Source organism: Pinus tabuliformis, chromosome 2_1 (assembly GCF_031772625.1).
Source record: "Pinus tabuliformis cultivar Carrire ecotype Pingquan chromosome 2_1, CPIR1, whole genome shotgun sequence".
Classification (NCBI taxonomy): domain Eukaryota; kingdom Viridiplantae; phylum Streptophyta; class Pinopsida; order Pinales; family Pinaceae; genus Pinus; species Pinus tabuliformis.
The window spans coordinates 276,572,298-276,586,511 of record NC_142299.1 but is presented as its reverse complement, the minus strand read 5'-3'; the positions used below and the strand labels follow the sequence as shown (position 1 = coordinate 276,586,511).

Below are 14,214 nucleotides of genomic sequence, written 5' to 3'. Positions count from 1 at the left end.
AAGAAAATCAATGAGAAAGTGAGCTACAGGAAGAGATCCCATCAACTTAGTTGGGTAAGAGATGAGTATAATTTTTAAGTAGTTGAGTATAGAAACATTTTGTAAATAGTATGTTGTGAAATGATTGTAAAGGTGATGAAGTGTTTTCCATCACTTATGAAAGTGACATGACGATATTTTTGGCCCTTTTAGTTGGTAGTTGGGGTATTGGTTTCTATTATGATTCTGATGTAAACATGGCCAAAGAGTGTGTTATAAACTCTTGGAAAGTATGGTGTTAAACACACATGGGAAGTAACATAATCTGAAGGATAAAACATGAGAATACATTTTTATTAACAAATGATATACATTTATAGTACATGGTTTGACTGTTGGGTTCCACATCCCAAGGTCTCTTGGACTCCTTTTGTCTATTGGGCTTCCACACTAACCCATTGAGGACTAGGTGTCCAACATTCTCCCCTTAATTTGAAGGGTTATGTATGAGTCCAAGAAGAGAGTTGTAATACAAAATGTGCAAAAATGCATGGCAGCGCTAGGTTGAATGTGCTCTCTGAAATATTGGTATAAAGGATGGTGGTTTAAGGATGACCACCGACACTGGAACTCTTCCAAAATTGGCAAGAAGCTGAAGTCTTCTGCTAGAGTAAGTGCTCCTATTGTTTTGAAGAGGGAAACCTTCAACCATGAAAGGGAGGTCTCACCCCGCATAAAAGGGAGAAATTCAACCTGAAAAGGGAAGTCTCAAACTGTGATGGTTTAAGGATGACCAACAGCTCTGGAATGCTTAATGTAATTCCTAGAACTCTTCCAAAACTTGCAAGAAGTTGGAGTCTTCTGCTAGAGGAAGTGTCCCTAATTATATTCCTGGAACTCTTCCGAAACTGGAAAGAAGCTGAAGTCTTCTACTAGAGGTAATGTCCCAGATTACCAACTGAAGGCATGCTTAGGGGCATCTTTGTCTCTGGCTACAACTCTAAATCTAGTGTGATAGGTTGTGGCTCAGGCTTGCTTGATGTGGCTTTGAAGCTTGTAGATGACCATCATTTCCACCCCTGTCAGATACAAGGTGAGATGATGGAGAAAACTCAACTACAAGACTGTTCACTACTCTGGAGCAAGTTCTGACATGTGATTGGAATATTTTCCTGGCTGTTGATGCCCACTACCAAGAAGTGATCCATCCAAGATGAATCTTTGTTCTTGCAGGGCGTTTGTTTTTGAAGCATCTGTATGAAGAACGGGTGGTTTTATGACAGTGCTTACATGGATGAAGATCAAAACAATGATCTTTCAAATGACCAACTCAATCACAGTGTTGGCATTTCACAATCTGTTCCGGTGGTTGTTGATGAGGGGCAGAATCTGGAACAGCTGGAGGTGAACTGTCATGAGGAGTAGGTGAAATGTCATGAATGAATCCAGCACTCTGAAACTAAATGGGCTTTGAGTAGTCTGAAATATGAAGAACAAGTCCTTGTCATATCCAAGACCAGTTCTGTGCTTCTTTTGGACAAGCTATACCCAAGGTCTGATGATGGGCTTAGGAAGTGCAGACTGAGTTTCTGCATCTGCATGTACAACTACTGCTTTATTGGGTACTAAATCTGAAACAACTGTAACATTATTGACTTGCTTTTTATGGGTTGCAGTCTCAATGTTCTGAATAGAAACATGTTCAGAATGACTCCTCTATTTTAACTCTTCTTGATGTAGCTAAGATTCGAGGAGAAAAAAATCAATTTTCTTTTGTGCATTTTGTAGACAGACTTGAATGTCTGTGAGGGAAACTTTGCTGATTTTTAATGTATCATGAGTAGTAGACAATATGAGATTTTTGAGGAACTCTAATGCTTCATTGATTCTGGCCATTTTTTTTTCTTCAATGTCAGAATTACACCTTAAAAAATTGAACACAACTACTACTCAATGCAGAAAAGTAATATCACTCATAGTACATAACAATATCCTTTATAAATGTGCAGCAAATGATCAGTGTACAACCAGCAAGCACCAATTACAATCCATTATATAAAAATGACCAGCACTATGTTCTGATAATACAACCGACTAAACTTTTCTCCACAAAAGATTACTTTTATTTGTCAAAACAATCACAGCCTTTATGCAGCCCACCATACTCTTATGCAACAATCGAATCAAGGAATCAATGCATTATAATGAGTTTTAAATACAATGCCACACTGGGGCAGCAACAACTGCAAACTTCTTCACTCTTCATTGAAATACATGTTCACAATTTACACAATCGTGTTGTAGATGCTAGCAACCATTTAACTATTTTAATAGATAAAGGGGAGAGCTAGTACACAAACAAAATCTGATATATATATATATATATATATATATATATATATATATATATATATATATATATATATATATATATATATATATATATATATATATCTATATATATATATATATATATATATATATATATATATATATATATATATATATATATATATATATATATATATATATGCACTGTCTATGATGGCATTAACTCACGGTTTGCTTCAGCATTGGCTACCTCTTCAACATATATCCGCACCTCAGTATAACCAACACATCCTCTTCTGAAATAGTGACCATGTTCAGAAAAGCCATGCAATATTGTTGAAGTTCATTCATTGGTGACTTCATCAATCACTCATGCCCAAAACTCATCTCATCATTCAATGTAGCATTCCAATGGACCATCTAGCACAGCTCTTGAAGAAATTTTAATGCACAACTAGCATGGTCTCCATGGACATTTCAACGCCCGGCAGGATCATGTAAACCGCCTTTAAAAACCAAGAGAGACTGCATCTCCTGCTTCAAACAACCATGGACTATGCCAAAAATAGATGATAGAATACACAAAACAAGTATGCAACAATTGAAAATCCGAATGACAAAACTCAGTGTACCCTTTTGCAAAACACCAGCTATAATCCACCTCTCTTGCTGCAGGATCCATATTGCGTGCCTGATTTCGTCATTGTAGTCATTTTGTGTGGGTGATGGTTCTCTCACCTCTCGGGCTCATATAATTACATCATTGATATGGAAATAGAAACAGAGTCACAACTAAAAGCAAGACTTCATTGTAGGTAAGACCAACTTTAGAGCGCTAAGTGGATTTAATTACTGACAGTCCACTTGACATAAAATTCCAACCAGATGCAGTGAACGGTGTTATATAATTTCATTACATAATAGGGCGATGCGAATCAGGGCAAACAACATAATGTGGTGATGTGCCTAATCAACAGAACTATCCAAACGCATTGTTCAATAATATTCACAAGATAGGAAATGGCTTCAATGCATTTTAACGCATGTACAGATATATATGAACCAACGTAGCATATAAAGTACGACGTTCAGTGTAAAAGGACCAGTGCAGAGATTATTCAATAGAAAATGTGTTGATAAAATGCAAAGGGACAAAGTAAGAGAAGTGATAGTGTTAAACAAAATATGGGACAGCGTAAATTCTTTTACGTAATACAAGAATGGAGCAGCGTATATATATAAATATATATATATATATATATATATAGATATATATATATATATATATATAGATATATATATATATATATATATATATATATATATATATATATATATATATATATATATATACATATATATATGGAGCAACGTGATATATACCAGGATAGCGTTATGGAGTAGCATATATATACATGGAGGGAGTAGCGTGATATATATCAGCGTGGAGAGAGTTCTTGCGTACAACATATGCAAGATTTTCACCAATGCTAGGGTCGCCACAGGTGGGCTGAAGCCACTGCAAGAGATGGGTGGTGTGGATGTTTATCGGGCTACAACAGAAGAGGTGAAAATTCTTCGTCGATCATGGCTTGCTCCTCTGAGACTTGATTTCAATTCCATATTGACGCTTTTGACCTTCAAATATTAACAGAATGACTTAGCTCAGGTTTAGGTTCATTGCAAAAGCAGCAATGATTAATTCATAATTCATAAAATTTATGAACAATGCAACAATGATCAGTGTTTCACTCTCTGTTCCAACGAGCCTCCACCATTCTATCAATTGCTGCCTTGTAATGTTGCTTCAGTGAAAGGTAATAACAGGCGATGGAGAGACTGGATAATAGCTTTGATTACACCCAAGAATCATGCGCGGAACAAGGAAAGAATATGGAAAGCCCTGTGCCTAAATTAGAAATTGCACAGGTCGGCCAGAAGTAGCGAAGCGAATATCAACGCAGAAATCAATTATAGGCAAATGGATAGGGTCAAAGCAAGCACGGGTGAATGAGGAGAGTTGCACGGGTGAACAAATAATAGCTTCGTTGGGGTCGCACTTGAAATTCTCGAAAGAAATGCTCACACTGAACGGGAGGCAAAGCCAAATTCAGTCCACAAATCGGAACGACAGTCCTTGATCAGAAAATAGTGAACGGTGAGCATTCAATGCACCACACGGGTTTTTGGCTTATATCCTAGTGTCATTATAGCTCGATAGTGCTTTTAAATTCAGTGGTTGTAAGGCCACAAAAATGTACATAGTACAGTTGCAGCAGATTGCCTAGCAGCAAGCCAGCACTGTTCAGTCGAACCAACAATTGCAATAGAGCATTCAATGCACAGAAAATCGGGACAAGGGTTATAATTAATGAAATGGCCAAACGAAAAATGGATTTTACAAAGAAAGAGCACTGACAATTGCAGACAATGCCAAAAAATGAGAAAATGTGTTTCTGACAGAGGCCAAATTAGTGGAGCATTAAGTCATGCATGCAATGGTTATGAAGAGAGCCCAGAGACCGCAAAAAGGAAAATTATGCACAACCCACGGAGATCAGAGGGCGCAGAGAGAAAATATGGTAGAAAGACTGATACAAGGAGTTACAAAGGCAGGAATACTAAAAATAGGACCTTCTCATAAAGACCATAAAACAAATGGCTCAAAGAAATTATGTAGGGCAGGACTATGCCTGCTTTAATACCATGTTAAACACACATGGGCAGCAACATAATCTGAAAGATAAAACATGAGAATACATTTTTATTAACAAATGATATAGATTTATAGTACATGGTTTGACCATTGGGTTCCACATCCCAAGGTCTCTGGCAATCCTTTTGTCGATTCGGCTTCCACACTAACCCATTGAGGATTAGGTGTCCAATATAAGGGGTTTGCTTGGGTCATGATAGGTCACGTAATTGGACATGTATTTTGCAAGATGTACTACAAGTTTGCATAGAGTACAAGTGTCAGTTCATGACTTATGACCCTAAATTACAAAAGTGAAGGAGAAGGAATGTTATGAAACCAGCTCACAAAAAGATAGAAAAGAGAGATCCACGCCTTAGAATTCAGCCTCTTCGAGGGGGCAACCTCCTTTACATTACATAAATGGACAATTCTTGGATGATACAAATGACAAAACCTCCTTTCTATATATAGGAGTCTAAGGAGTCACAATATAATCCAGCCGACCTAACAATAATAATATAAAGCCACAAAAATAACAATAGAGGGATTCTATGGGGCACAGAAATAACAATATGGGGGTAATAGGGGCACAAAAATATAAATAGGGGGTATAACTACAATAGTAATGGGGTAATCACTAGTATTATAGGGACCCAACATGCCCCTCTCCTTCAAAAAAGTGTTGTCCTCAACGCTTGAGCAGTTCTGGATACTTCTGCATAAAATTCTCATCCTCCCATGTGGAATCTTCAGCGGATAAGTTCTTCCACTTGATAAGATACTTTGAAATTGATCGATTTCGTAGCTGTCGAGTTCTTGTTTCTGTGATTGCTTCCGGTTCCAATATAATTTTTCCTTCCTCGTCAAGTTCTGGCAATATTGTTTGAATTGGGAGCTTGTCACCTATAACCTTCTTTAAACATGAAACATGGAAAATTGGGTGCAATCGAGAAGCTGCAGGAAGCTCCAATTTGTATGCCATAGTACCAATCTTTTCCAACACCTTGTACGGACCATAATACTTTGGTGATAATTTATTATCCTTCTTAGCTTGCTTTAGGGACATTTGCTTATATGGTTGTAGCCGTAGGAATACCCAATCACCTACATCAAAATTTCTTTCACTGCGATGTTGATCTGCCTGTTGTTTCATTCTATTTTGTGCCAACACAAGGTTATCCTTTAAGAGTTGGAGGACTTGTTGTTGATGTTCGATGTGATGTTCCACTGCCTGAACCTTAGAATTTTCTCTTAAATATGATGTGATGGATGGTGGTTGATACCCATAAAGTGCCATAAATGGGGTCATTTTTGTTGCTGTATGGAAGGAAGTGTTATACCACCATTCAGCCAGAGGCAACCATTTGACCCATTGTGTCTGTTTATCAGATACAAAGCAACGAAGATATCCTTCCAAACATTTGTTTACTATCTCAGTTTTCCCATCAGATTGAGGATGATAAGATGAGCTATGAGCTAACTGAGTACCAAGACAAGAAAATAATTCTGTCCAAAAATTTCCAGTGAAAATGGGATCTCTGTCACTTACAATAATCTTTTGGTTTCCATGTAGCTTTTGAACTGTTTCCATAAATGCAGTAGAAACTGTACTGGCTTTAAATGGATGTGATAATGCACAAAAGTGTGCATACTTGGTAAGTCTGTCAACTACCACCATGATGACACTCTTTCCCTCAGACTTGGGTAAACCTGTGATAAAATCCATTGAAACCTCCTCCCAACGTTGGCTTGGAATGGATAAAGGTTGTAATAGACCTGGTGTCTTAATTGTTTCAACTTTATTTTGCTGGCAAACCAAACATTCCGCCACAAACTTTTGAATATCTGATTTAAGGCCATCCCAAAAAAATTCCTTCTTAACCCTGTGGTAAGTTTTTAAAAATCCTGAGTGCCCTCCTAAGGGAGAAGTGTGCAATTCCATAAGAATCTTTTGTTTTAGCTGGGAATTCTTACAGAGGTATAAGCGATCTTTGTACCATAACGAATCATTTTGCCAGCTAAATGTATCAGAAGTACTGGAATCTTGTTGTAGCTTTTGAATAAGTGCCCACACTTCTTCGTCATTCTTCCATTCCTCCTTTGCTTCGTTTATCCAATCTGGTTGGATAATAGAAATGGCACACAACAATGCTTCCACATCCTCATCCTTTCTTGAGAGTGCATCTGCCACCACATTTTGCTTCCCTTTTTTGTAGATGATTTCAAAGTCATAACCCAACATCTTTGTGACCCACTTTTGTTGCTCTTCAGAGGATAATCTTTGTTCTAAAAAGTATTTAAGGCTATCATGATCCGTTTTTACCTTGAAGTGTCTTCCCATTAGGTAGGGTCGCCATTTCTTAAGTGCATGGAGTATTGCCAACATTTCCTTCTCATAAATAGCTTTGCTTAAAAACTTTCCCTTGATTGGACGACTTTCAAAAGCAATGGGTCTTTCATCTTGCATTAGAACAGCACCAATTCCATTTCCTGAAGCATCACATTCCACAATAAAGGTTTTTGTGAAGTCCGGTGTAGCTAAGACCGGTGCTTGGCACATTGCCTCTTTAAGATGTTCAAAGGCCTTTGTTGCTTCCGAAGTCCATGAAAATGAATCTTTCTTCAATAATGTTGTTAGAGGTGCTGCTATTCTCCCATAATTCTTAACAAACTTGCGATAATACCCTGTCAACCCAAGAAATCCTCGCAGATGCTTTATGGATGTGGGGATTTTCCATTCCTTAATGGCTTTAATTTTGCTAGGGTCTACCTTAACTCCTTCATGAGATACAATATGACCCAAATATTCCACCTCCTGGACTCCAAAGAAACATTTGGATCTTTTTGCATATAATTGTTTCTCCTCCAATAGTTGTAACACCCTGTCAACATGTTCAACATGATCCTTCCAAGACTTGCTGTAGATTAGTATATCATCAAAAAATACTAACACAAATTTTCTAAGGAATGGTTTGAAAATTGAATTCATCAAACCTTGAAATGTTGAAGGTGCATTGGTAAGGCCAAAAGGCATGACCAAAAATTCATAATGACCCTCATGAGTTCTAAATGCCGTTTTCGAAATGTCTTCAATCTTCATTCTGATTTGATGATATCCCGAACGAAGATCCAACTTGGTGAAGTAAATTGATCCATGCAATTCATCCAGTAATTCATCAATAACAGGAATGGGGAACTTATCTTTAATAGTGAGCTTGTTGAGCTCCCTATAATCTGGACACATGCGCCATGATCCATCCTTCTTGTGCACCAATACTACTGGAGCTGAGAAAGAACTTTGACTTGGTTGAATTATACCAGCCTCTAGCATTTCTGCAACCATACGTTCAATTTCACTTTTTTGGACATATGGATATCTGTACGCCTGATGTTTGGAGGAACACTTCCTGGAATCAGATGAATAGCATGATCATGATCACGCATAGGTGGGAGACCTTTGGGAGTCTCAAATACCTTGGAATGATTGTCCAGGACTTTTTGGAGATCTGGAGAAATAGATGATTCCAATGTGGAAACATCTAGCGAACATAATTGTGCAATTACACCTCTTTGCTCCTTTTTTAGAAGCTTTGTCATGCCATTAGAGCTGATTATCTTTCCTGGTTTCCCTGCAATACCCCTTAATTCAACTTCCTTTCCTTCCACAGAAAATTTCATGAAAAGTTCTTGAAAATTAAAAGCTATTGTACCCAAGGATTGTAGCCATTGGACTCCTAGTACAACATCAACCTCCCATTGGAATGGAAAGCATTGGGCTAGTCAATACATATTCTCCCATGGATAGCTTGATATTATGGCACTTTCCAGAACAATTTATTGTTCCTCCATTTGCAATCATCACTTGACACTCTGGTGCTGGATATAGGAAGCAATTCAATTCTTTTGCTACCCTACAATGAATAAAATTGTGGGTGCTTCCTGAATCAATCAACACTATTACCTTTTTCTTCTTGATTTGTCCTTCTATCTTGATGGTTTGAGGAGTGGTAATTCCCGCCAATGCATTACAAGATATGGTCGGATTTATTTGTTCTTCATCTAGGCTTTGTTCCTGGAATATATCCTCTTCTTTTGACCTTTCTTGCTCCTTTTCTTCTTCCTCTTCACAATCTATGTAGAATAATTTCTTCTCAGCACACTTATGACCTTTTGTGTATTTGCTATCACAATTGTAACAAAGCCCTTTTGCTCTTTTTTCTTCCAATTGTTGTGGTGTCAACCTTGTAGGTTGTGGAAGACTATGGGCAACAACACTTCCGTCTTTATAGTTGTGAATGGTATGCTTCCTAGTTGCCATAATTTTGCTTTCCATTTTTCTTGCTAACCTGAATGCCTTCTCTAATGAATCAGGTTCCCAAAGGCGCACATCATGTTGGATATTATCCTTTAAAGACCCTATGAACACATCAATCCTATGCTCCTCTGGAATATCTTTTACCCTTATGTTCAATTTTTGGAACTCCTCAATGTGCTCCATTATTGAACCCTTTTGTTTGAGACTTATCAATTGGCTAAAAAAAGTGTTGCTTTTTGTATCCTCATAATGTGCTATCAATTCTTCCGTAAAAATTGCCCAAGTGATAAATTGTTTACGAGAACAAAGCCATTGATACCATACAAACTGATTTGGTTCCAAATATAAAGTTGCCATACGTACCTTTTGTGTGTTTTGCACATTATTGAGATCGAAGAATTGCTCCATCTGTAATATCCATGTGGCGGGATCCTTGCCATCAAACTTCCTCATATCGATTTTTGGAACATGGTGAGTCTTCGATCCAACATTAGAGTCTATGGAATCATGATTAACATTTCTTTTGTTCTCATCATGAGTTTCCTTTACTACCTTTTCACCATTAGTGACCCTTTCTTGTAGCAACTTCTTCAATTCTTCCATGTCTGTCTTCAAATCTATCTTCAAATTTGCCATCGAATCCTCCATCTTAGCTTCCATACCCTTTATCTTAGATTCCACGCAATTTACCTTAGCTTCTGTTAGCTTTTGTGAGCGTGACATTTGTTGCACTTGTTCTTGTAATTTTGATATATCATGTAGCATTTCTTCCTCTTCTTCATGAGTCATGCTAGAGCTTTCAGGTTCCTTACTAGGTGTTTGCATTTTCTTTCCTCGGGGCATCAGTTACCAATAATAATGCTTTACTATGCCCTTTGAATTCCGTTAAACCAAGCTTACACAAAAATAAAAAAAAAACTACACACCTTTTTTTTCACTGTAGAGAAGCCTGATATTGAATCTGATGTATCTTTGTAATATCAGATCATCCAATTCTGAAATTGCTACCTGTAGTAGCCTTCTGCGTCCTCTTTCCAATGCCACAAGTCTGAGCCAAATTGGATTCTCCAAGGAAGAGTTATGTGAAATCTCCCACAGTGACTTGCTTTTAGACTGGTTCAGTAGAGCGAACTTGTACGATGTGCCACGAGTCCCTGTTTCAAACTTTGAATCTAAAACACACACAAAAGAAACTAAAGTCCGTCCTCTTTCTGTAACGTCTGACGAAATTTCAATCCGATCCTCAGAGAGAGAGTTATGACGATTTTCCCCAAGTCACCTGTTTTGAATGTAATTCAGAAGTCTGCAAAAAGGCCAACTTCCTCAGACTATATCTCCGAACATATCACGCGAAAATCTCTGAAATTCGGACCCAAGGTTCAGCACCAATTCTTCTCAAATGGGTTTTTTTTGCGACTTCTGAAACGTCACAGAAAAAAAGTTATATCAAAAATGCCACGATGACCTGTTTGGAGCAGCGAAACCCTAGAATCCAAAGCTCTGATACCAAATGTTATGAAACCAGCTCACAAAAAGATAGAAAAGAGAGATCCACGCCTTAGAATTCAGCCTCTTCGAGGGGGCAACCTCCTTTACATTACATAAATGGACAATTCTTGGATTATACAAATGAAAAAACCTCCTTTCTATATATAGTAGTCTAAGGAGTCACAATATAATCCAGCCGACCTAACAATAATAATATAAAGCCACAAAAATAACAATAGAGGGATTCTATGGGGCACAGAAATAACAATATGGAGATAATAGGGGCACAACAATATAAATAGGGGGTATAACTACAATAGTAATGGGGTAATCACTAGTATTATAGGGACCCAACAAGGAAGCATGGCACATTAGAGAACTTGTTGTGCAGACAAGGGAGTACAACAAGTTGCAGATAGTGTTCACGCTTTTGGAGGACCAAAATCTCCTCAATGGGGAGTAATGTTCTAGGTGGCTTGAGAAAGACTCAAAATTCAAAGGTGGTGTCAGAAAATCTCAAAAATAAAAGTCTTCAGATTTCGTGAGGACTGGGACCAGATCGAACAACTCATCGTCCTCATTCCAACGATGTATACGAAATTCAAATTTGAGTTCGTATGCTCAAGATAATCATAGTCAACGTTTTGGTCAACTAGGCCCACCAGCTAAATTTGGCAAAGTGTCAACTAAATTTGGAGTAAAAGTAAAATTGGTGGACTAGATAAATTGGCAGAACCCGCCAAATTTTGTCGCAGTTAAATCGGCAGAAAAATGGCACTTCACGGTGACAGTTTCTGATAGTGGAAAAGGGCGCAATTGTTACCTCTTTAAGATTTTTGGTGAACCCAAAATTTCGACTCACTTTTTTTTACCAAATTGTTTTTAAAATAAAAAATATTAAATGAAATAGGGCGAGCAATGCTGGCAGACATGGCCGACCCCTGGTCACAGTTGTTAAACATATACTATATATGTTTTATATTAATATCGCCGACGACCAACCAAAAATGGAGGTTGGAGGGTATCGAAGTTGTGTCAACTAGGTTGCCAGACCACCCCATGTGGTAGCCCCATGTGCTATCACATGTAGCAGCACATGGCAAAAAAATTAACACAAAAAAGCCAACGCTCCAATTTCGGTTAGGAGGGGTTTTGAACCCCCAACCCCACAAAAACTACCACCTTATTTAAACCAATGAGCCAACAGTCAACGTTGGTAAATCCATTGACCCAAATTTTATATAAACTCATTTTTCCCATTCAACTAGGAGGATGAAGGAGCATGCATCAGTGAAATCCTAACAAAACATGCCTATCAAGGAGGGCAGAATGATGAACAGGAGAATATTGAGGAATCTGTAAGATTCCCTTGGAGTAGATTTTTTAGAGATAAAATTATGCCATGTTTATACTCAAATGAAGTTAAGAGCAGTGGGGTTTTTAGAAGAAAAATTTTGAAGGCAGACCCATGAAAGTGGAACCTTGGCATAGGAATCTACATGGAATCTAAAAGATTCCCTAGAGGCTTGAAAATGACGATTTCATAAACAACCCAACTATATACTCATTTTTCTCAGTCTTTGACAAGGAACATGATGATGTGATCAATTTTGTGATCTGAGTAGCCAAATTTCTACTAGCCCACAGAAAAGAATCTTTGAGATTCCCCTGGAGCCCAAATTTGATTGAGTTAGAAATGGGTCAAGTTTACAGTTAGATTTCATGATTTTTTGGTAAGAATTAAACCGTGCAATTCATTTATTCAGTAGAGGTGTGCATTTTCTGTCCATCCCCAGAAGTGGAGGTATAAGATACATTGATTCCATGTCTTCTTTTATTTTTTGTTGAGATGATGATCTACTGTTGAGATCCTTGTTTGCCATTTTTTTGGAGGATACTTGTGTACCACTTCATGTGAGAGTTAGATATTTTATCATGCTAAAGGAGAAATTTTATGAGTGAGAGTTCTTATAGAAGAGCGTCTCATGGAGAGACATGTCACTCTAGTCAAGGGAGTTCTTCCTTGTATTGAAGAAGAACACATCATGTATTGACCATCATCTTGTAGCAATTAATGAAGAAAGCTCCCCACTGTTAACATCGTACCCAAAGACATAACCCACACCGGGTGAACTCTATTACCAACTTGTGTGTCTTATTTTATTTGATGGTTTCCTTTATGTTCCATATAATTTAAAGTATTCAAATGTGTATTTTCGTATTCTTTCACATGCAATTCTACTAACATCACAGGAATAAAAGATCTTGGTTAATTCTGGTAGCTAAGAGAATCTAGAGCACTTAGCATTTGTAGATGCTCTTGTCTCTTATAAATGGTACCAATCACCTATCAATTCAAGTTTCATGATACTTTTTGAATATTCTACATGAGAAAATACTTACATATTCTATGTGAATTTAAAGGAATTATAAAATAAGGAATAAAAACATTCTTTACTGGGATGGAAAAGGTAGGACCAATGATGAAACATCCCAAGTTATTATTTTTCATAGGCGCGCCATAGATACCTTGCATGAATTTGATGATTGAAAAAATGAAAATGGGGATTTCTAAAATGCACTCTCACAAGAATGCACGTGCATTCCTTTACCTCTAAACGGCCAACGAGGCTACCTTGTTGTCCACTAAATAGGCATTCAAAAAATGTGCATGTGCTTTAGAAACTTGCATGTAATAATAGAGTGTTAAGCTAATAATAATATTTTAGTACTTTTACCATTTATTTATCTCGATGACCTTTTTTGACATTGTTTACTTTGATGGAAAGATCTTGAACCTCTGTAATGTTCAAGCTATGCCTTATTTATGTTTCTACATGGATATCTTCTTACTAAAAAAAGTGAATCTCTAGGCCATGATTGATATTCAAACCATCACATAGTCCCTCTACAATGGATATTTGGCCTCTAGTAATAATAATTGTGTTGTTACATGGTTTTTCATGTGAGAGATGGGTTTTGGGGACTTAAAAATTGTAAGAGGAAAATAATATGGACTTATGTAGGAATGCAAAAAGATACGGATATAAACATAAACATAGAGATGCGGTGAAAATAAAAATCCATTTCATTAATATCAAAGAACTAAAATATTCTTACATACATAATGGAAATAAACTAGCTTGGGAAATGGTAGCTTATCTGTGAGAAGAGATGTCGAGACTATGTGCCTTTGAATTGTGTTACAATGAGTCTCAAGAAATTTTTTATTATTGAACAACAAAGGAAAATCATAAACAACTAAAACCCTAACCCTAAGAGATGAAACACCAAGAGTTTGTGGGCCCTGTTAGGGTTAGTTGGGTAGCCAACGTCTTGGGGTAGTAACTTGGTCATATGATCTTTGTTTGGCGTGTTTGATACCTTGTTGGAAATATCTCTC

General features: G+C 37.3%; 1 pseudogene; it reads left to right on the top strand.

The window, feature by feature from the left end:
• Positions 1-4,140: 4,140 nt before the first annotated feature.
• The window catches only part of LOC149199846 (uncharacterized), a 63,230-nt pseudogene continuing 53,156 nt past the window's right edge, over positions 4,141-14,214 (top strand).